Source organism: Schistocerca cancellata, chromosome 4 (assembly GCF_023864275.1).
Source record: "Schistocerca cancellata isolate TAMUIC-IGC-003103 chromosome 4, iqSchCanc2.1, whole genome shotgun sequence".
Classification (NCBI taxonomy): domain Eukaryota; kingdom Metazoa; phylum Arthropoda; class Insecta; order Orthoptera; family Acrididae; genus Schistocerca; species Schistocerca cancellata.
The window spans coordinates 700,052,858-700,077,887 of record NC_064629.1 but is presented as its reverse complement, the minus strand read 5'-3'; the positions used below and the strand labels follow the sequence as shown (position 1 = coordinate 700,077,887).

The following is a 25,030-nucleotide window of genomic DNA, read 5'->3' as shown; positions in this document are numbered from 1 at the left end:
CGATACGATAAATCGCAATCGCGAAAGGCTACAATCCGACATTTATCAAAGTTGGGAACGTGATGGTACTCATTTCTCCTCCTTACACGAGGCATCACAACAACGTTTCACCAGGCAACGCCGGTCAACTGCTGTTTGTGTATGAGAAATTGGTTGGAAACTTTCCTCATGTCAGCACGTTGTAGGTGTCGCCACCGGCGCCAACCTCGTGTGAATGCTCTGAAAAGCTTATCATTTGCATATCACAACATCTTCTTCCTGCCGGTTAAATTTCGCGTCTGTATCACCTCCTCTTCGTGGTGTAGCAATTTTAATGGCCAGTAGTATATTTCCACATCCGCTATCGGCTACGGATCTGTTATAGGCGACACACAAACAAAGGCGTATCACTTAACAAAAGCTGTTAATGTGTAATGCGGAACACTGTTGGAAGCAGCCGTCGCGAGCTATTTCAGAAATGGGAAAAGCGTCGACAGAGGTAAGTGTCCAGTGAGCGAACTGCAGCAGACGACGCGTTTTGTAGCCCTGAATTTAAACTCGTGTACTAACCTAACCACAACCTCGTGATGTGCAATTTATCCCAGGAAACGGCGATCAACAATCTGCGGCAGAACTAAAATTACCATTGTTTTGTTCACGGCTTTTACAGCTAACCTCTACGACCAAACTCAAGGCAGAAAAACTTCGATTTCATCGCTAAAAGCAAAGAATAACTTCTCGCTGTCATTGGTTGCCCGAAACTATCCTCACATTGGCTACACGAGCTGCCGCGTTACCAACCGATGGAGCAATCCTCGTTGGCACTTGGTTGCAGATCATAGCAAAACAAGCAGGTTCCAAACGAAAAGAGAATGATACGAAACAAAATAAAAAAGTCAATACGATGATGGAAAAGGCGCAGCTAACTATTAGAAACAAACAAATAAATATTCAAACCAAGTAACTGAATTACAGTAATAATAAAACTCTCTTGATTAGATTTCTAAAAAAACTTCGCTGGATTGGAGGAAATTCGAACGATCTTTCACAAGTCAGCATCATGCTGCGCTGCGCTGTGCTTTTACACTGCAGAGTGTTACATTTATGACTATCATTACCCAGTCGCAACGATTAACACAACGGCGACACCACAGTGGTGGCGTGCGGGAAATAGCGGTCAACGGCCGGCGACACCACAGTGGTATTATGTGCATAGTATGGCGCAGTGGCCGGCGACAGCAAAAAAATTGTTCAAATGGCTCTGAGCACTATGGGACTTAACTTCTGAGGTCATCAGTCCGTTAGAACTTAGAACCACTTACATCTAAGTAACCTAAGGACATCACACACATCCATGCCCGAGGCAGGATTCGAACCTGCGACCGTAGCGGTCGTTCGGTTCCAGACTGAAGCGCCTAGAACTGCTCGGCCACTCCGGCCGGCCCGGCGACAGCACTTTAGTGTCTTTTGCATTCTGTTGCTGTTTTGTTCAGGTAACTATAAGTCACACACGTCAATAAGTTGTTTGTTTATATAAGTACTTGTGCCCTTTCATCATGGCGGACGAAAGAGACAATAGGATTATTTACGATGAATGCGCGGACGGCTTGTCTGACGTTCCGGACGACTTGGCCATTGGGAAGAAGACATTGGGTATCGAAAAAATGAAAGTGAAGCACGATCGTGAGAAGACAGTGAAATACGTTCAAGAAGAATTCGGCGAACGCTACGGTTGCCAACTGATTCAGCTGAATCAGACGAAGAAGACAGTGCGCAGTGGTCAGACTATGAATTACTTAGGACCAATAATAAATTTTAACGATCCCCGGACCCAAACATATTTCCCAAAGATACACAGAGCGTCGAGGATATCGTAGAATTATATGTTGGGAACGATCTATTTGAATATATTAGCAACGAAACCAACAAGTACTACTGTCAAAATTGCAATAGAAGGAAACTGGATTAAAAAAATGCCAAATTTGTCGACGTCACGGGACCCGAACTTATAAAACAGTTTAGGCTTGCTATCCTTATGGGAACTGTAAAAAAAGCAAGGATCGATGATTATTGGTCGACGAATCCGTTGATAGACACATCGATATTTCGCAAAACGTTGTCCCGCAACCGATTCAGACAAATATTATCATTTTTACATTTTTCCGACAGCAACAAGAAAGTGGATAATGCCGACCGGCGTGTCAAAGTGCAGTTCGTAATTGATTGTTTTTCCAAAAAGTTTAACGTAACGTCTAATCTAAGTCAAAACATCTCAGTTGATGAAGGAATGATACCGTGGCTTGGACGGTTAAATTTTAAAGTTTACAATCCGTCGAAAATTACGAAATACGCCATACTCATTCGGATGATTCGAGTACAGGATACATTTGCTCATTCAAGATGTATTCCGGCACTGGACAGCCTTTAGCAAAAACAGTGATGGAACTATTGACACCTTCTGATGGAAAGTGGCATCACCTCTTCATGGATAAATATTATAACAGTGTAGAACTTGCAGAGAAGTTACTTCAAAAGAAAATTCGAGTTTGTGGAACGATACGGCAAAATAGAGGATTACCGGAAAATTAATGCGCTCAAAAGTCAATGTGTTTGAAGCTTGTCATCAACGGCCGGCGACAAGCCAAGTAATCCGAATTAGCGCTGCCGGCGCCAAGCGAATAAATTTGTACGAGATGTGCGGACGGCAAAGTGTTAATTGCAGCCTTCAAAACTTCGACTTAATGCAGTGTCGTGCGAATCTTGATTAATGTGAGCTGATCTCTGTGATTATAATATCTTTATATGTGACGCTCAATAGCGCCTTGTGCGGAAGTATCCAACAGTGTTTGGTTAGTACTGTGTACGAAACGTGTATATTTCGTTTTCATCGTGTTTGTGTGTGTGTGTGTGTGTGTGTGTGTGTGTGTGTGTGTGTGAGAGAGAGAGAGAGAGAGAGAGAGAGAGACCCAGTATTCGGGATCCAAATACATCAAGAACGGAAGGGAAGGCGGACAATGAATTAGAAGTGAACTGACTAATTGTTGTGGCAGTTTGTCAACGGTGAAAGGGTCGGGCGTGACGTTGAATGCTCTGATTGGGGAAAACCAGCTCCAACGCGTGAAGCGTCAACCACCAAGTAATTTTAATTGGTCTATAGTTACGACACGTAACAGATGTAAGATCAACAAATCCACAGCTCTAGCATATCCAAAACTTTGCCCTCTTTCTTGCCCTCCTTCCATCCACTATCTCTGAATCCCAACCAAAATTGTTACTTGTGTATAATTTTGCCACCGTTGGGAACATAATTACTGAACTTAATGTTTTCAACGTGTCACCTGATTACATAAACGAGTACGAAATCCAAGCTATATAACCTTGTCAGAAAAGAGTTGTATAGTATTTAAAATATTCGCTCTGACATATGCGTTCATCTGCTCAACCAAAGATTTTCACAATTCTTTAGGACTTACTCTGAAATAATGGTTTTGTTTTGCTGTACGTCGTTTGTAGTTTGAAGTAGTGTTTCTGTTTTTGCTATATGTTCTTTGTACTTTGAAATGGTGTTTCTGGTTTTGCTAAACGTTCTTTGCATATAGCAGTTTCCAGACACCATCTTCGTTTTCTAAGTGTGACGGTTTATATGTTATGTGTTACGACAGAGAAAGGAGCCCATGACCACTGGAGGTATTCTGTTTTAGTTGTTTTAATTTCAAATTTTCGTTTAGTTTTTAGTCATTGACCTCCACAGATCCATGTTCTGGAATAGTGTTATGTTTCTCCATTAGACAGTGCCACCCGAGCCGTAAAACAATACACACACGCGTATTAAAACACACAAATACGTCAGAAGATGAAGGTTAAAACTTTTGAAATGCGTTGTGGAGTTCTAGGCGCTACAGTCTGGAACCGCGCGACCGCTACGGTCGCAGGTTCGAGTCCTGTCGCGGGCATGGATGTGTGTGATATCCTTAGCTTAGTTAGGTTTAAGTAGTTCTAAGTTCCAGGGGACTGATGACCTCAGAAGTTAAGTCCCATAGTGCTCAGAGCCATTTTTTTTGCGTTGTGGATGTAAATAAACAGTGATTGGTAACTGTAAAGTTGTTGTTTGATTCGATTAACTGGTTTATTGAGACAGACAGACAGACAGACAGACAGAGAGAGAGAGAGAGAGAGAGAGAGAGAGAGAGAGAGAGAGATGAACAGACGTTAGTTTTCAGCGTATATTCGCTAGCTTGGCTACATGTATGTAAATAAACCAAACAGGGAGAAACATTAAGTGAACACACGGTAGGTACGACTTTAAATCACAGTTTTCAGTAAAATATCTACAACTAGTGACAGAGGACTAATAGTTCTCTTCAGCAATTAGTGCAAAGAACATGAAAACAGTGAAGAAAAAAGTTTGCAACTGAAACTGCGCTTATGTTTCATTGGTGAAGTTACAGTGCGACCTCCAGCATATGAGCAGATGAGAGGAAACTCGAATAACTGTAATCGCTTATTTACACAAAAAACAAGACACGAACTGTTTTGTAATCTACAAATATCGCATATGAAAACAAAACTGTATCATTCTAGCGTCCACTGAAAATGCCTTAAAGTGAATGGCGAAACGCGTCTGGAACAAATAAAATATACTGCAGCAAGATAATGCGGTTTTTATTTACAAAACAAATTTACAGTGTATTTCAACACTTTAAACTGCAAGCAAAATGGTAAATAAAAATTCAATTGTCTTTACTTTATCAAGATATCTGCATGTTCTATGCAAGTTCGTGGTGAAAATGAGTTTCAGTATCCTAGTTCTGCTGGAGTTTAATGTTTAATTTCTTTTATCTTATAAAACATTTAAATTAAGTAACATTTTGTTCATTATAAACAAAGTATAACACTGTTATTACTAAGTTAACATTTCCAGACTTAAAAACTTTATTGCTTAGTAATAGCTGCTATTTGTTTTAAAATTTCATTGTTTATTACTGTCTTCAGCTGTACATGAATTTTGCATGGCGGTTTTTAAAACTAGTATTTATGTCACTAAGAAACTTCTGTGGTGTTTCTACACAGCAAATTTTCTTACTTAGATCTTCTACGCTATCTTCATAATTGAAAACAAAACACCCATACTCCACAGCGGATTTGTGTTTTTGGATAACCGGGTTTGACCCTTCGCTACGTCATTACCAGATCTATTATTTGCTAAAAAGGAAAGGAAAGGTGACACTATAGCACCAAAATCCTCACGAAGTTATATATAAATACATACAGTGGTAGTATGCGGAATAAAAACTAAGCAGTGTGAAACAGGTCATACCAAACTACGGCGAAGCATAGGTCATCAGTTGGCAAAGATTATGTAAAACTACTTACATTATCGAAATTGAACTACAAACAAAGTTATGTGCATATTGCCATGGGGCTGACAACATAATTCAGCGCACTCATATAAAGAGAGTCACTTTCATAATAAGTTAACTTTTTAAGGTGCAAGCCTAAGCAAAATGTTACAGATTAAAACTACATAAATTCACCAGATTAAAATAGTGCATTGTAATTACTGCACAAAAGTTTAAAACGTAAAAGTTTATAGAAGATTAAATGAAGGTCAAATGAACCACCTGCAGTGGGTTGTGTGTCAGACACGGCAGTGGTGTTTGTTTATGCACATTGTAGCCATCTGATCACGCAGACCACACAAGTTCTTGTTCACGGAGCTAAAAAGACTTGACGTCAGGCATTCTAGATTTAGTGTAGAACGGCATCATATGTATTGAAATAGGCGTTTGGTAAAAATTCTTTCAACTCATTCAAAATTTTATCTGGATCTTTTCGTGAAATATGTTTCAAGCGCCTGCAGCACATGTGCATGCGGCGCCCTTCATGGCTTTGTGGAGGATCTCTGTGTTTTGTCCATGTAAGAGATTTTATGACTGTGTGTTGACACGTGTGTGCCCGGTGCGGTTTTATTTTGTGGTCAAACCACCGCTCTGGTTGTGCACAGCAATCATCGTCTCTTACAGGAACCTGTCATTCGATCATATACACATACTCAAAAAATATTCTTCTGATATATGAGTTTATGTTTAAGGATGTATAAATAGTGGTAAATTGTCATAATAAAGTACAGTTAATCAGTGATAAGGACTATCTAATAACGGAACACAGATTTCTATTTACATAAATATAGTTAAACATTCAAAAGTAAAACTAGGCAATTTGGGATGAAAAATAAGTGTTTATCTCCTATACTGAATATGACACACTGAACATAGAATGTAATGGTTAATACTAAGCAACCCCCCCCCCCCCCCCCTCAGTCCTCTTCATAATCTCTTGCATTTATCCTTGGTGTGGAGTTCACCAGAGGTTCTGTTCCTTAATTTTATCCACTGGTGTCAGTGTTTCTTCCGTGATTGTATTGCTTTCGTAAAATAAAGAGCAACAGCGTTCAGTATCGATTGTGATTTTACTCCATTGCATTTGCAATGGAGTAAAATCACCATTGTGGCTAGAGTAGGTTGTTCTATATTTTACGAGAGATTCTGTTGTTTACACTCTCATTTTACGCCATTCCTCTAGAGAGCGTTCTTTAGATGATTTCTACTAGATATCTGATGATTCCTAACATTTTTGCTAAGTACATTCCACAAGTCCGCCGCTAGTGGCCTTGTGCGGTAGCGTTCTCGCTTCCCGAGCACGGGGTCCCGGGTTCGATTCCCGGCGCGGGGTCATGGATTTTCACCTGCCCCGAGATGACTGAGTGTTGTTGTGTCGTCTTCATCAACATCATTCTTCCCCATTATGGCCGGAGGAAGGCAACGGCATACCACCTCCATTAGGACCTTGCCCAGTACGGGGTGCGGGTCTCCCGCATCCGTCCCCTACACTCTGTCAACCTCTCATGGCCTCGCGTAGAGTTCTGCCCGATTTTCCGCACAGTCAAAACTGTCCAATCATAATAGAGGTAGAAACTCAAATTCCCGTAATTTTCTCTATTCCTCGCCCACGGTGGAATTTTAAAAAAGCCAATTGGATTGGGTTATCCCCAGAACTGGACAAATGTTTGGGATGGATAACACCTACTAGCAAAAATTACCAAAGATTTGTTGGTGCCATGATAAGCACGGCCAAGAAGCACATACCAAGATGGTACCGCAAAGAATACATCCCTGGATGGTCCCAAACCAGCGAAGAACTATACAAGAGCTTCCTTGAATCCGGAGATCAGGAAATAGCGGATGAACTGCTTCACAGCTTGGATGCTGCCAGAAGACACAAGTGGACGGAAACTGTAGAAAGCCTCAATTTCCAAACATCTAGAAGGCAAGCATGGTCACTGCTGAGAAAACTAGGTAGCAGCCCACCAGAACAACGACAAAAAGCAGCTGTAAGACCAAATGCCATAGCTGCACATCTAGTTAACACGTATAGGACACCAAAGGATAAAACACATACAATCCAAGTGAAGCGAGAACTCAAAATCTTAAAAAAATTAAGCCACAGAAACTGAACACTCTCGCCCTTTCTCTAGCGAAGACATAGAAAAAGCTCTGAAAGATGTCAGACCAACAAAGGCACCAGGTTTCGACAACATTCACCCTAAATTCATAATAAACTGTGGCAAGTATACAAAAGTATGGCTGGCTCAATTTTTCACAAACACCATACAAACTAGCAATATCCTACAAGAACTCAAACGATCTAAGGGAACAGCTATTCTAAAGCCTGGGAAGCCAGCTGACAACCCAAAAAGCTACAGACCAATTGCCCTGCTGTCTGTAACTTACAATAACTTACAAATTACTAGAGAGGCTTATATATAACAGAATTAGCCCAGAATTGTTCAGCGAGATCCCAATTGAACAGGCAGGCTTTCGGCCAGGAAGAAGTTGTACTGACCAGGTGTTGTCACTCACTACTTACATTGAGGCGGGATTCCAGAGAAAACTGAAAACATCAGTTGCCTTTATTGACCTCTCAGCAGTTTACGACACTGTGTGGAGAGAAGGCATCATGTACAAAATTCTTCGAGTAATTCCTTGCAAATCTATAGCACGCTTAATAGACAGCATGCTCAATGATAGGGTGTTCCAAATAAGTATGGACACTGCCTATAGCTCCATCAAAAAACTAAAGAATGGCTTACCACAAGGATCAGTGCTCACACCACTGCTGTTTAGCCTCTATATTGCAGACCTGCCGGAAACACAATCAAGAAAGTTCAGGTATGCTGACGATTGGGCCCTCGCTACGAGATGTAGCACAATTGAAGCATCTGAGGATATCCTAACGAAAGCCCTGAAGATAATGGGTGAATATTTCCGTAAGTGGACACTTCAACCAAATGCTTCCAAAACAGAGGTTAGTTGCTTCCATCTCAACAACAAACTCGCTGGAAAGGAACTCAACATTCGATTTGAAAACACCGCACTCAGGCACAATAAAACTCCGAAGTACTTGGGCATGACGCTGGACAGAACACTATCTTTTAAAGAGCACCTAACAAAGACTGCCGAAAAATTAAAGACAAGAAACAACATTATTCATAAGCTCTGTGGTACTACCTGGGGAGCAACGGCCTCCACTCTCCGCACCTCTGCTTTAGCAATTGTATTCTCGGCTGCCGAATACTGTGCTCTGATTTGGCTAAACAGCCCACATGTAAAAAAAAGGTGGATGTCCAGTTGCATAACACTCTAAGGATGATTTCTGGAGTAATTAAACCCACTCCAACGCAGTGGCTCCCAATGTTAAGCGACATCCCGCCGCCACACCTGCGACGTACTGACGCCCTTGTACGTGAATACAAAAGCATCATGGGAAATCGAAGCCTGCCAATTCACTAAGACATTGAGGCTGCAAACACTAATAGGCTTCGATCTAGGAACCCGCCAACAAGAACAGCAAGGAACTGTGTACAAGAAGGTTGCAGTATCACAAACGCATGGTCTGAAAAATGGAACGCATGGCAAAATCAATACATGCCTTGCATCACACAAAAACCACCTGGTTTTGACCTACCACGCAAAACGTGGTCCACTCTAAATAGGATTAGAACTCGTCATGGCAGATGTGCTTACTCCCCGTATAAATGGGGTAAAATACTATCCCCTCAGTGTGACTGCGGAGAAAGTCAGACCATCAACCACATTGTTGAAGAGTGTTCCAGAAGAGCCTATAATGGGAGCCCCGACGACTTCCTGCTCGCAACTGCAGAGTCGATAGATTACATTAAGAGACTTAATGTTTGTTTGTAATCCTTAAACTTTGTTATATTAGTGATGTTTGTTTGCAATTATTAACGTTTGTTATATTAGTGATTTGTGTGTTTCTTGCTTATGTGTCTGTATTGCCATACGATAAATAATGTCAAGAAGCATGGGATTTCATCATCGCATTCCACAAATTCTCTGTTTGATTAATGTCTGTGGATTTCGGTGGTGTCGGCATCCATCGGGTGTTATGCAACAGCCACAGCCGCGCCTATAGACCTGTGTATTTTGGATGGTTATCTTGCGTGGAATTAGAATCCCTAGAAAGACCCATATTGTTCACACTTTTGCATATATGTGTTTTTGGGATGCTTACGTAAAATTTATGATCCGAATTTCCATCAATAAAACGCAAATCTCTCAAACCCATTGCACTCATGCAGCCCCAGACGTGTACTTACCCTCTTCCATGTTCAACAGAGGCTGTTATATTTCTCTCTGCAAGTGCACAATTCTTTTTTCTCCACATTTTTACTCGCCCATTTGACGTAGACAGCACAAATTGGCTCTCATCAATAACTACAACCTTCTACGAGAAATCAAATCCGTTGGATTTATGTTCTCTTGCAGATGCAACTCGTTTCCTTCTGTTGATTTTACTTATGTATGTTTTTCTAAGGGCTGTTCGGCCTTCATACCTAGCTTCATAAAGCATATTTCTCACATATTTTGCAGTATCCTTTTTAACTGCAGAAGCAAGTTTTGGAGCGTTTTGTTTTGGATTTTTCTTGACTTCTCTACGTAGCTGTCGTTTTGTTTCTAAATATAGTAACTGGTGTAAGGAAATAGTTATTGCTCGTTTCTTAGGTATATGTTCATGATTGCGATTGTTATAGTCTATGTGCTAGGGTGAAACGAACGTTTTCTGGAGTCACTGTATATCCATTTGTTCGCCTGCTGTACAGAACGCGTGGGCCTCTACCTTCAGCTATACAATGCAATACCCTATTGCTACCGATTTACTGACGGATGGTCTGAGAAAAACTCCACGAGGGCCCTTGTATGGCTCAAAAGTGAGCTCAGCTATATCCTACTGGGCACATCTGTAACCATATCGAGTGCGATGTGCGCGCTTTGGAAACTGTGGACGGCGATTGAGCTGCCGAAGGCATCAGACGGTTCGCAGAGTCCATGTCACGACCAAATTATTCTCGTCACCAGTGTTATATTCAGATATTTTAGGTATTTTATTATTAATATGATAGACCTTTGTGGTTTGTTAAGTGAGGGTGATGGCAAGCAGTATTTAGATAGGTGTGAGGGGTTTGGAGGCGGGAGGGTGGGGGGAGGAAACCTAATAATGAACAGGGAACCCCCTAGAACCAAACACCAGATCCACGCCTTTATTTTCCTGCATTTAAGGTCGTGTCACCAGATTTCACTGGCTGTGCGGCGATCGCGTGATTTTCATTTTTCTTTTATGTAATTTTAAGTTTACTTCAATGTCGTTCACTTGCAAAATTGCAGTTCTCTGCTTTAGTGTTCTGTACGCTGGAATTTACACTAGTAGATTTAAGTAGATATTACAACTCTGATGATTTTCTCGACATTTCATTCCGAAGACAGGAGAACAGATTCGTGGGGCTACGATCAGCTCCTTCAGTTAAATTACATCCCATCACTGTCGTCAACTGCCGGCCGCGGTGGCCGAGCGGTTATAGGCACTTCAGTCCGGAACCGCGCGACTGCTGCGGTCGCAGGTTCGAACCCTGCCTCGGGAATGGATGTGTGTGATGTCCTTAGGTTAGTTAGGTTTAAGTAGTTCTAAGTTCTAGGGGATTGATGACCTCAGATGTTAAGTCCCATAGTGCTCAGAGCCATTTGAACCATTTTTGAACTGTCGTCAACTGCAGAGTTCCTCCCAGTGGTTTGGTATTCTGCAGTAGTACAGGGCCAGCCAAAATGCACGTTCGGTAAGACATGATATTTACTCAGGGCAGAGGATTACTCAAGATTTTTAGTACGAACCAACATTTCAATTACTTAACGTTCTTAGGTGGAACCTAACCGGTGAGACATTTACACCTATCCCGACAGTAACACCACGTCGTGTGATAGATTCTTCTGTGTCATGTAGACCATGGCTACCAAACGACAAATCGCATACAAATGTGCGATTTCAGTCTCTTAAAATCCGGCACATACGGCCAGATGGAGGAAGCTGGCATCGAACTCATCGAAAGCTCTGCAGGTTGCTTTTCCCAGGTAGTCACATGAAGAACAACTAGAAAAAAATTGTGTGCCTATTTCGTGTCCGCGCCGCAGATTTTTCGTGAAAACGTCGGGATAAAATCATAACAAGTGGTACGTAAAAGTACAGGGTGATCAAAAAGGTAGTATAAATTTGAAAACGAATAAATCACGGTATAATGTAGATAGAGAGGTACAAATTGACACACATGCTTGGAATGACATGGGATTTTATTAGAACAAAAAAAAAAAGTTCAAAAAATGTCTGACAGACGGCGCTTCATCTGATCAGAATAGCGATATTTAGCATAACAAAGTAAGACAAAGCAAAGATGATGTTCTTTACAGGAAATGCTCAATATGTCCACCATCATTCCTCAACAATAGCTGTAGTCGAGGAATAATGTTGTGAACAGCACAGTAAAGCATGTCTGGAGTTATGGTGAGGCATTGGCGTCGGATGTTGTCTTTCAGCATCCCTAGAGATGTCGGTCGATCACGATGCACTTGCGACTTCAGGTAACCCCAAAGGCAATAATCGCACGGACTGAGGTCTGGGGACCTGGGGGAGGCCAAGCATGACGAAAGTGGCGGCTGAGCACACGATCATAACCAAACGACGCGCGCAAGAGATCTTTCACGCGTCTAGCAATATGGGGTGGTTCTAATAAAACCCCATGTCATTCCAAGCATGTGTGTCAATTTTTACCTCTCTATCTACATTATTCCGTGGTTTATTAAGTTTTCAAATTTATACTGACTTTTTGATCACCCGGTATGTAATTTAATTTTATATCCTTTTAGTACAATGATTACGCCGAGTAGTATAACATTATAGAATACATAAATCTCAGGTTTGAATGTCACCGGCCGCTGTATACCCAACGAGCAAGCTGCATAATCGCTTTGCGCCGTGTTTTTATTTCTTTTCGACGATGATGTAACTCTTGCACTCGCTTGGCACTGCACTTTTTTTAAATTTTTGGGCTCTTTTGGGTACGAGCTTTCCTGTGGCTTGCCTTTTCTATAATTCCGAGCATATTTACGAATCATAGAATACATCTTATATTATTTTGTAATTTTCAATTAAATACCGATTTTCACGTATAATCCGGCGAATACTTACGTTGTCTCACTTTGTGTTCAGTAGCGCTCCGCAAGCTCATCGCAGTGACACCCTAATCAATGTTCTAGCGAAACGCGTTTCTACGCTACACCAATTTATAACTTTACACAAAGCTAATTCGTAGTAATCCTTCGCCGGCCGGAGTGGCCGAGCGGTTAAAGGCGCAACAGTCTGGAACCGCACGACCGCTACGGTCGCAGGTTCGAATCCTGCCTCGGGCATGGATGTGTGTGATGTCCTTAGGTTAGTTAGGTTTAGGTCATTCTAAGTTCTAGGGGACTTATGACCACAGCAGTTGAGTTCCATAGTGCTCAGAGCCATTTGAACCATTTTTAGTAATCCTTCACATGCACCGACATTGGTACAATGACGTCACAAGCAAAACATATACTGCAGGACAAACACGTACAGATACGATACATCCGTTGTGGGCCCAACCATTGTTTAAGCATTATCAGTCTCGTAGTTATCAGCAATTCATATATGACGGTATTTTGTCACACAAGCAAGTCTGACCGACGAGCGAATAGTCGTTTTCACTCAATATAATGCGATCGTATCTCCGCGAGATAAAATCTCGCAGTCAGTAAAATTTCTCGGATTTCTGTTGAACTAGTCTGATAAATCAGTTATGTACACTCCTGGAAATTGAAATAAGAACACCGTGAATTCATTGTCCCAGGAAGGGGAAACTTTATTGACACATTCCTGGGGTCAGATACATCACATGATCACACTGACAGAACCACAGGCACATAGACACAGGCAACAGAGCATGCACAATGTCGGCACTAGTACAGTGAATATCCACCTTTCGCAGCAATGCAGGCTGCTATTCTCCCATGGAGACGATCGTAGAGACGCTGGATGTAGTCCTGTGGAACGGCTTGCCATGCCATTTCCACCTGGCGCCTCAGTTGGACCAGCGTTCGTGCTGGACGTGCAGACCGCGTGAGACGACGCTTCATCCAGTCCCAAACATGCTCAATGGGGGACAGATCCGGAGATCTTGCTGGCCAGGGTAGTTGACTTACACCTTCTAGAGCAAGTTGGGTGGCACGGGATACATGCGGACGTGCATTGTCCTGTTGGAACAGCAAGTTCCCTTGCCGGTCTAGGAATGGTAGAACGATGGGTTCGATGACGGTTTGGATGTACCGTGCACTATTCAGTGTCCCCTCGACGATCACCAGTGGTGTACGGCCAGTGTAGGAGATCGTTCCCCACACCATGATGCCGGGTGTTGGCCTTGTGTGCCTCGGACGTATGCAGTCCTGATTGTGGCGCTCACCTGCACGGCGCCAAACACGCATACGACCATCATTGGCACCAAGGCAGAAGCGACTCTCATCGCTGAAGACGACACGTCTCCATTCGTCCCTCCATTCACGCCTGTCGCGACACCACTGGAGGCGGGCTGCACGATGTTGGGGCGTGAGCGGAAGACGGCCTAACGGTGTGCGGGACCGTAGCCCAGCTTCATGGAGACGGTTGCGAATGGTCCTCGCCGATACCCCAGGAGTAACAGTGTCCCTAATTTGCTGGGAAGTGGCGGTGCGGTCCCCTACGGCACTGCGTAGGATCCTACGGTCTTGGCGTGCATCCGTGCGTCGCTGCGGTCCGGTCCCAGGTCGACGGGCACGTGCACCTTCCGCCGACCACTGGCGACAACATCGATGTACTGTGGAGACCTCACGCCCTACGTGTTGAGCAATTCGGCGGTACGTCCACCCGGCCTCCCGCATGCCCACTATAAGCCCTCGCTCAAAGTCCGTCAACTGCACATACGGTTCACGTCCACGCTGTCGCGGCATGCTACCAGTGTTAAAGACTGCGATGGAGCTCCGTATGCCACGGCAAACTGGCTGACACTGACGGCGGCGGTGCACAAATGCTGCGCAGCTAGCGCCATTCGACGGCCAACACCGCGGTTCCTGGTGTGTCCGCTGTGCCGTGCGTGTGATCATTGCTTGTACAGCCCTCTCGCAGTGTCCGGAGCAAGTATGGTGGGTCTGACACACCGGTGTCAATGTGTTCTTTTTTCCATTTCCAGGAGTGTATATCTGTATCCACATCTATACTCTGCAAGCCACCTTACGGTGTGTGGGGGAGGGTTCTTTGTGTACCACTGTCACTTAAGATTTTTAGAGGCTTCGGGCTTATCTGTTGTGATCTTCGTTTCAGTCGAAAATATTTCGTTTATTACGAGAGCCTGCTGAAAAGTAATGCCTCCGATTTTTTTAATGTGAGAGCTCTGAAAGCTTTTTCAACAAAACAAACGTTATTAACGTTGCACATCTACATTCATAATGTCCACATATTTGCAACCCTCTGCCGCTAGATGGCTCCGAATTGTTGCTTATAAAATGGCGGTGTGTAGCATATGCCGGTGAGTGAGAAACCCTCAGAAAACTGGAAGCACCAATTCGAACTGAGCATGACAAAGCCAGACGACACGAGCGCTGCGACGTCTGCATCAACACGACGCCTTGAGTTCACTGTCATCGATCATCCTCCATGCAGGCCCGACTTGGCCCTATCCGATTTTTATCTGTTTGTGGAACTTAAAGAAAACCTTCGAGGTCTCCACTCTGATAGAGATGAAGTGGTCCAAGCGGACGTGAGGCCGCGGTCCAGTCAACGAAGTCAGACATTCTGTAGTAACTGGTCTCTGGGTTCGAGAAATGTGTTCGTCGCTAGCGTGACTATGTTAAAAATAAATATGTATACATGAAGAATAAAGATCTAAAATGTTAATTAAGTCTGTTTTATTTAAAAAGCTTTAAGAGTTTTCACATAAACAGTTCGGAGGCATTAATTTTCAGCACGCCCTCGTATATAGTACTGTGTTCTATGAATCAAACTTTTCTACAGACAATCACATATTTCCGAAGATACTCTGTATGCATATAGGAAGTCGTAACCTACCCGTTTGCCTTAGTCTACTGTTTGCGGTGTACCGTGAGCGGAAAAAAAGATGTACATCTGAATCCATACTGTGCAAATCACTCAGAAATAAATTGTACCAGTTATTAACGCTTCTTCCCGTTCCATTCACATACCGATCGCGGGAAGAATGATTGCCTGAACGCCTCCGTGCGCGCTAATTATCTATAATATTGTCCTCGTGGTGCTTACAGGAGCGATGCTTCAGTGTGTAGATTCTTAGTTTCAGCTCTTAAAGCTCGTTCTTGAAACTTTGTAAGTAAGATTTCCCTGGAAAGTTTGCGTCCATCCTCAAGCGTTAGCCAATTCAGTTTCTTCAGCATCTCCGTAACAGTATACCATGGGTGAAACAATCATGCGACCACTTGTGTAGCCCTTCTTTGTATACGTTCAGTACCCCCTGTCTTCAGCAGACTGGTCGCACATTTATTTTCGGATGCACGTTTTTGTAAATTTACCCGCGAGAACTACGTCGCCGCTGTTCCGCGGATTCCCACTCAAGTTCCCCGAGCACCTCTGTTTCGGTTTTATATGACCGACGCCGACAAGGTACGTTCATAATACTGATTTTAGGATTTAATCTTGTTTCATATCGCTTCCTTTCCGAGTTTGTGTAGGAGTTAAACGGTAGTACATCACTAAGACCGTCGTGAATAGTTAATACGCTACTGGCCATTGAAATTGCTGCTCCACGAAGATGACGTGATACAGACGCGAAATTTAACCGACAGGAAGAAGATGCTGTGATATGCAAATGATTAGCTTTTCAGAGCATTCACACAAGATTGGCGCCAGTGGCGACACCTACAGCGTGCTGAGATGAGGAAAGCTTCCAACCGATTTCGATTTGTTATACGCAAACATCAGTTGACCGGCGTTGCCTGGTGAAACGTTGTTGTGATGCCTCGTGTTAAGGAGGAGAAATTCGTACCATCACGTTTCCGACTTTGATAAAGGTCGGATTGTAGCCTATCGCGATTGCGGTTTATCGTATCGCGACATTGCTGCACGCGTTGGTCGAGATACAATGACTGTTAGTAGAATATGGAATCAGTTGGTTCAGGAGGGTAATACGGAACGCCGTGCTGGATCCCAACAGTCTCGTAACACTAGCAGTCGAGATGACAGGCATCTTATCCACATGGCTGTAACGCATCGTGCAGCCACGTCTCGAGCCCTGAGTCAACAGATGGGGACGTTTGCAACTACCATCTGCACGAACAGTTCGACGACGTTTGCAGCAGCATGGACTATCAGCTCGGAGACCATGGCTGCGGTTACCCTTGACGCTAAATCACAGACAGGAGCGTCTGCGATTGTGTACTCAACGACGAACCTGGGTGGACGAATGGCAAAATGTCATTATTTCGGATGAATCCAGGTTCTGTTTACACCATGATGATGGTCGCGTTTTGGCGACATCGCGGTGAACGCACATTGGAAGCATGTATTCGTCATCATCATACTGGCGTATCACCCGGCGTGATAGTATGGGGTGCCATTGGTTACACGTCTCGGTCACCTCTTGTTCGCATTGACGGCACTTTGAACAGTGGACGTTACATTTCAGATGTGTTACGACCCGTGGCTCTACCCTTCATTCGATCCCTGCGAAACCCTACATTTTAGCAGGATAATGCACGACCGCATGTTGCAGGTCCTGTACGGGCCTTTCTGGATACAGAAAATGTTCGACTGCTGCCCTGGCCAGCAAATTCTCCAGATCTTTCACCAATTTAAAACGCCTGGTCAATGGTGGCCGTGCAACTGAATCGTCACAATACGCCAGTGACTACTCTTGATGAACTGTGGTATCGTGTTGAAGCTGCATGGGCAGCTGTACAGGTACACGCCATCAAAGCTCTGACTCAATGCCCAGGCGTATCAAGGCCGTTATTACGGCCAGAGGTGGTTGTTCTGGGTACTGATTTCTCAGGATCTATGCACCCAAATTGCGTGAAAATGTAATCACATTTCAGTTCTAGTATAATATATTTGTGCAATGAATACTCTTTTATCATCTGCATTTCTTCTTGGTGTAGCAATTTTAATGGCCAGGAGTGTACATTCTTGAAAGCAAATTTTATTATTTCGTTGTCTGATTTCTTGTCTTCCGTTTTGATAGCAGACTGATCCACGAGACAATACACGAAAGCTTTCGATACCTTCACAGGCTTTACATCAATCATTACTTCTTGAGATTATCTGAGAAATATTTCGTGAAGTTCTAACTGTTGAAATCTTGTAGGCGTCGCGCATACCGTTTCTTCCAGATGCAAGAGACGCTGTCACGTTTTCTCTGTCGGTTTAAGTCTGTTATTTTCTGATCGTTTCCCGGTTTCTTTCCTATCACTTCACCCAGGCGCGTATATAAATCGCCGATCCCCGAAATGAGATTCCTTGGCTATCTGCGAGTCACAAGTCAGAATGTCGTATTGTACAACCGTCACTGAAAGATCTTGTCGCCGACGACTTTACTGGCGCCCCCAGAAGAAGTTACCGCTCTGTTTTATTCTTCTTTTTATGAGACAGGCACAGGCGCCATACCGCGCCGATAGATGCGGGGCACGGCTCCAGAACAAACTGGCAGCTTTACGGAGTGCCGATGCTACACTTCCTGTAGTTCCACGAAAGCCCTCTCGCGCACAACCTTAGTTGCGTATTCAGTGCATTCCTGGAACACATGCTGGTCATTTATGCACTGGAATGTAGGTCAGTCGTTCTCTTCTTCCAAAATTGTGGTTAAGTTCGTTTCTCAGTGCTTGGTGCGACATCGTAAAACTTTCGTAGTAGTCCAACGCATTCTACCAACTGTATTGGTCTCCCGCAAAAAGGCATATTTCGCTGAGTACAGGAAATACGAATGCACCGCACTTCGATGCAATCAGCGGCTTTGCGAGGAGTCATCAGAAGCAGCAGCAGCAGCTGCAGCACTCCGTCTTCAGGCCACAAGGGGCCCATCGGGGCCATCCGACCGCCGTATCATCCTCTCAGCTGCGGATGCGGATACGAGGAGCGTGTGGTCAGCACACCGCTCTTCCGGTCAGCACACCGCTCTTCCGGGCGTTATGACTGTTTTATGTGACCGGAGCCGCTACTATTCGGTCGAGTAGCACCTCAATTGGCATCACGTTGCTGAGTGAACCCCGAAAAATGGCAACAGGACATGGGAACCCGGATGGTCGCCCATCCAAGTACCGGCCACGCCCGACAGCGCTTAACTTCGGTGATCTGACGGGAACCGGTGTATCCACTGCGGCAAGGCCGTTGCCGTGAGGGGTCATCAAATAGTACATATTTTACAATTCCAAATATTATATCAGCGGACAAACTCTGTGGTGTAATTGACAATTTAGTTGTTTACGTGTTACACACGGCATGAAAATTTATCGGTGAGGAAGCGAGATTACGTTATATTTGTTAATGAATCGTGTAATGTTCTAAGAGTGCTGAACTGTGCTAACTTAGATCGTGCGAATGCATTTAAGGAATTTGCATTGTTGATTCATCCTGAATTTATACGAAAACAACTTAAAATGGCATTTACTCTGTCAATTCAAAAATTTTACAGACCGGATTAATAAAAAATAGAGAAAAGTTCTGGTGGAAATTTAATCCTTCAGGTGTTCTTCATAGTCTTCCTCACATGAGCACAGCGCACAGAACGTTCATACGACCACCTGAAACTGCTACAAAAGTCCTTTGGAACGTTGTTTACCTCATGCTCAAATGGTTCAGATGGCTCTGAGTACTATGGGACTTAACATCTGAGGTCTTCAGACCCCTGGACTTGGAACTACTTGAACCTAAATAACTTAAGGACATCAGTCACATCCATGCCACATGCAGGATTCGAACCTGCGACCGTAGCAGCAGCGCGGTTCCGGACTGAAACGCCTAGAACCGCTCTTCCACAACGGCCGGCTCAACTCAGGTCTCACATTGGCTTGAATGTCGGTAATGCCGTCACAGCGTTGACCCTTCACGCGAATTCCTGCACGTTGTCGTTTTGTGATAGGTTAGTATTGATATTGCTGCAATGAAAAATGGCAAAGCAGTAGGTACAGATACAATACCGGGAGAAATACTAAAATGCTTGAACCACAATGGAATAAGAGAAATATTGAGGTTATGTAATAAAATATATGACAGTGGTGAATGGCCTGAGGACTTTTTGACAACAGTAATGATTCCATTACCGAAAAAACAAGGAACCAAGAAATGCAGCGAGCACAGGACTATCAGCCTCATTTCACATGCAGCCAAAGTGATGTTAAGAATAATTAATAAAAGACTTGAAAATGTAATGGAGGAGAATCTCGGAGAGGAGCAGTTTGGCTTTAGACGGAATACGGGCACCAGAGATGCAATAGGGCTCCTACGAATCTTGGGAGAAAGGTTTATTGAAAAAGGAAGAGACCTATATATGTGCTTCATCGATTTAGAAAAGGCATTTGACAATGTGGTTTGGGACAAGCTGGCGACTATTATGAGGGAAAAGAGAGTGGACTGGAAAACCAGAAGACTTATAAACTCATTATACCTTAATCAAAAAGTTTCAGTTAAAGTGAGAGGAGAAAGTACAAACTGGATCAGACTAGGGAAAGGAGTAAGACAAGGATGCTGTTTATCACCTACTCTTTTCAACCTGTACTTGGAAAATATGATTGACCAATGCTCATTAGATGACAAAGGAGTAGAAATTGGAGGAAGAAGAGTAGGATGCTTGAGATTTGCTGATGACATGGTCCTTCTAGCCACAGGGGAAAAAGAATTACAGGATTTGGTGGACACCATTGCAACTAACGGAAAAAAATATGGAATGAAAATTAACACAAATAAAACAAAAGTATTGGCAATAGGAGGAAATAAGGAAATAAAAATTGTGCTGAATGGAGAAACACTAGAACAAGTGCTAAATTTTAAGTATCTTGGAAGCAGAATAGACACCAACTGGAAGTGCACCACAGAAATTAAAACAAGGATAGCAATGGCAAAAGAGGCGTTTTATAAGAAAAGGAGAATCTTCTGCAGCGGTCTGGACAGAGAACTCAGAAAGAGACTCATAAAATGTCTTGTATGGAGTGTTCTTCTATATGGCGCTGAAACATGGACTATGAGGAAAAAAGACAGAGAAAGGCTGGAGGCTTTTGAGATCTGGACATGGCGGAAGATGGAAAGAATAAGTTGGATGGACAGAGTAAAAAATGAAGAGGTACTGAGAAGAGTGGGAGAGAAAAGACAGTTACTAGATGTAATAAAGAAAAGAAAAAGAAATTGGATTGGGCATATATTAAGAAAGAATGACGGACTGATAAAAACAGTTTTAGAAGGTTATGTAGAAGGGAAAAGGAAGCGAGGAAGGAAGAGATTCCAGATACTGGATGACATGATGGACGGTACAACATACAGCAGCCTTAAGAAGGAAGCAATGGATCGCAGAAAATGGAGAGGCAAAGGACCTGCTAATATAGCAGATAACTGATGATGATGAGTATTGATATCACCACGTCTCGTGACCCGTGGCGTTTTTTTCCAATCTAAAATGTCCCAGATTTGCATTTGTATCAAGTCGCGGCAGGTGTCCTTGCATCGTTCTTTTTGCTAGGGAACCCAACTGTGGGGGACAAACTTAGCACAGTCTTTTCTTTTTTTCAAAACAGTCCGGAGGTTGCCTTGAACACGTCGTTTAGAGATGTTGTTCCACTGGGATTTGTGAAACAACAACTTGACACATTACAGTCGCATGTCACTACTTAACACTGCTCACAACTAACTGTTCGAATGCACCTCTGCTGTTATAGTTGTTAGTTCAAGCTGTCACCATAACTACCGCGCTGACTTTATTTATGCGCCAGCAACAAAATCAGCCTTGGAACTTTTTGAATGGTGTATATTGATTGTACTATGTTTAGCGTACAGACAAAGACATGATGTAATTAATAAAATTTTCTCGGGCTTCCACCCGCGTCAGGTGGTTAAAATCCCACGAGCTTTCGACCGACCTCTCCTCGGTCATCGTCAAGTGGTAAAACTGACTGCTGTGTCGCCGTGGCCGCGTCGTTATGTAGCGTCACTGCTGGCTGTGACGTCACTGGTGCTCTCTTCCTCACCATACATGGTAATGTTTTCATCCCACGTTTTACCGAGCGAGGTGGCGCAGTGGTTAGCACACTGGACTCGCATTCGGGAGGACGACGGTTCAATCCCGTCTCCGGCCATCCTGATTTAGGTTTTCCGTGATTTCCCTAAATCGCTTCAGGCAAATGCCGGGATGGTTCCTTTGAAAGGGCACGGCCGATTTCCTTCCCCATCCTTCCCTCATCCGAGCTTCCGCTCCGTCTCTAATGACCTCGTTGTCGACGGGACGTTAAACACTAATCTCCATCCCACGTTTTAACCTCGCCGTGGCCGGGTCCCAGGCTGTGCTGAGCTGCAAACCGCCGTCGTTGATGATGGTATTTTCAGAGGTTTTTATTTCAGTAGCTTCTTTTATGACGCTATCCCAAAATCCCTTCGTCCTTATATCGACAGGTGTTTCGTCGAATAGAATTCGGTGTCCATTGTTCTGCCACGGCTGATTTTTCTGGATAGCGTAGGCGTAAGCGCTTCTCGTGGTCCGTCCGGCGTTGCACCACAGTGCGTACTGTTTGGCCGACGTAGTAACAGCCACACTGACATTATATATTGTACACTCTAGGCGTTCTAAGCCCTAGATCGTCCTTCACAGGCCTCATGAGCTGTCGAATTTTGCTGGGGGCCTGAACGCAGATGAAATGTTATATCTCTCCAGGAGCCGGCTAATCTTTCCCGACACTGTAGAACAGAAAGGCAAAAACACAAGTTTCTTGCTTTCTTCTTCGGTGGTGTTCTCTTCGCTGTTAGTGTGATTCTTGCGTATCACACCAGATATAGTCTGATGTATTCTCCCGTTGTAACAATTGGCTCATCTCCACTGTCCAATCACATTAATGTGACCACCTGTCAAAAGCCTGAAGAACCACCTTTTGCAGCGCGGACTGTTGCGAGGCGTGCAGGAAGAGAGTCTATGATGTTCTGGGAGCTACCGACGGGGAAGTGGAGCCATGCCGACTCCAGTGCAGTGGGCAGCTGCGCCAGGTTTCTCAGCTGAGGATCCATGGCACGTATAGCCCGGTCGAGGTGGTCCCACAAATTCTCGACTGGATTTAAATCGGGGGAGTTCGGTGGCCAGGGCAGTACAGCAAACTCATCGTGGTGCTCTTCGGACTATGCTTGTACACTGCGAGCTGTGTAACGCTTTACATTGTCCTGCTGGTAGATGCCATCGTGCTGTGGAAACCCAAATTGCACTTGGAGGTGGTCCACAAGAATAGATGCATACTTGTGTTGACGTATTATGCTTTCCAGACTGTCGAAATCACCCTCGGAATGGCACGGAAACATCTTCCAGACCATAACGGTCATCCTCCAGTCTGGATCCTTCAGACGAGTATTGCAAGCTGTTCACTTTCCCACGTCTCACCACTCCAGTGGAGGTATGGGAGTGCAAATTCAAGTCTTCGTCGCCGATGAACAGGAATCGGCCTGGGTCTCTTGGGGAAGCCCCCCCCCCCACGCTGGAGGTTCAAGTCCTCCCTCGGGCATGTGTTGTTCTTAGCATAGGTTGGTTTAAGTAGTGTTTAAGTCTAGGGACCGATGACCTCTGCAGTTTGGTCCCGTAATAATTCACACACTATTTTTCTTTTTTTGGGGGGGGAGGGGGGGGGTGGAAGGAGCGGGAAGCCCATACGCGGCAACGTTCGCTGAACGGTAAATGAAGAGATGTTGTTGGTAGCCCCTTGGTTCTTTTGGGCGGTCAGTTGCTCAACAGTTGCACGTCTATTCGTCCGTACACATCTCCGCAGCCTTCGTTTACCCTTGTCATCTATGGCCCGTGGTGTACCACCGTTGCCTTGGCACCTGTTTTGGATAGCGCCATTTTGCCATGCACAGTATACTTTAACCACGGCGGCAACTCAGGCGTTTGATAATACTTCCACCCTTGGCCCGAAAGCCTGTGATCATGCCGTTTCGGACGTCAGATAAATCGTTCCTTTCCCGCATTACGACAACGACTGCTCTGTTTTCCGCGCCCTGCCTATACGCTGCTGGTGCCGCCACCTGCCATCTGGGAGTGGTCACTGCACGCTGACGTCGAACATAGGCCCTGGTCACATTAAAATGGTTCAAATGGCTCTGAGCACTGTGGGACTTAACATCTGAGATCATCAGTCCCCTAGAACTTAGGACTACTTAAACCTAACCAACCTAAGGACATCACACACATCCATGCCCGAGACAGGATTCCAACATGCGACCGTAGCGGTCGCGCGGTTCCAGAGTGAAGCGCCTAGAACCACTCGGTCACTGCGGCCGGCGCCCTTCAGTCCCAGATTGGTATGATGCTCATCTCCATGTTACTCTGTACTGTGCAGTTTCTTCATTTCTGCATAACTCTTGTAGCCTGCAGCTATTTCAACCTGATTGACGTACGTAAGCCTTGCTCTTCCTCGACAGTTTATACTCCCACACTTCCTTCGTTACCGAATTGATAATTCCTTGAAGCCTCAGGATGTGTCCTTTCTTGTAGTCTAGTTGTGTAGCAAATTTATTTCCCACTGCGTTTCAGAACTTCCTTATTAGTTATCCGATGTACCCATCAACAATTGTAGCTCCACGTTTCAAAAGCTTCTATTCTCCTGTTGTCTGAATTTCTTATTGTCCACGTTTCATTTCCGTACAAGGCTAACTCCAGACAAATGCCTCTAGAAGAGTCTTCCTTAAATTTAAATTTATATTCGATATTAACAAATTTATCTCTTTCATAAATGCTTTACGCGTTATTGCTAGTCTGCAATTTAGATTCTCTCTACTTTGACCGTCGCCAGTTATTTCATTGCTCATATAGTAGAACTCGTCTGCAATTGTTAATGTCTGTTCTCCTAATCTAATTCCCTCAGCATCGCCTGATTTAACACGACTGCAATCATCGCCCTTGATTTACTTTTGTTGACCCTCATTTTACAATTTCTTTTCAAGACGCTATATATTCCGTTCAATTGCTAAGTCCTTTGCTGTCTCTGACAGAATTTCAGCGTCATCGGTAAACCTCGAAGTTTTTATTTCTTCTCCCTGAACTTCAGTTCATTCTCCAATTTGTTTTTTGTTTCTTCACTGCTTCTTCATTGTAAAGACTGAATAACATTGGTAATAGGCTACAAGCCTCTCTCACTCACTTCTCAACTACTGTTCCCTTTTCGTGTTCTTCGACTCTTTATAACTGCCGTCTTGTTTCTGTAGTGGATAACCTTTCACTTCCTACATTTTAATCCTCTCACCTTCAGAATTTCAAAGACGTTATACCAGTTATCATTTAGAAGCTTTCTCTAAATCGACAAAGGCTATAAACGCAGGTCTGCGTGTCTTGAATCTCCAAATGGTTCAAATGGCTCTGAGCACTATGGGACTTAACATCTGAGGTCATCAGTCCCCT

General features: G+C 44.0%; 1 protein-coding gene and 1 pseudogene across 1 annotated transcript in view; one reads left to right on the top strand and one right to left on the bottom strand.

Moving 5' to 3' along the window:
* Positions 1–25,030, top strand: part of LOC126184389 (uncharacterized) — a 149,382-nt gene that overhangs the window by 46,726 nt on the left and 77,626 nt on the right. The gene's annotated exons all lie outside the window — the stretch shown is intronic.
* Positions 18,671–18,788, bottom strand: LOC126185484 (5S ribosomal RNA; annotated as a pseudogene).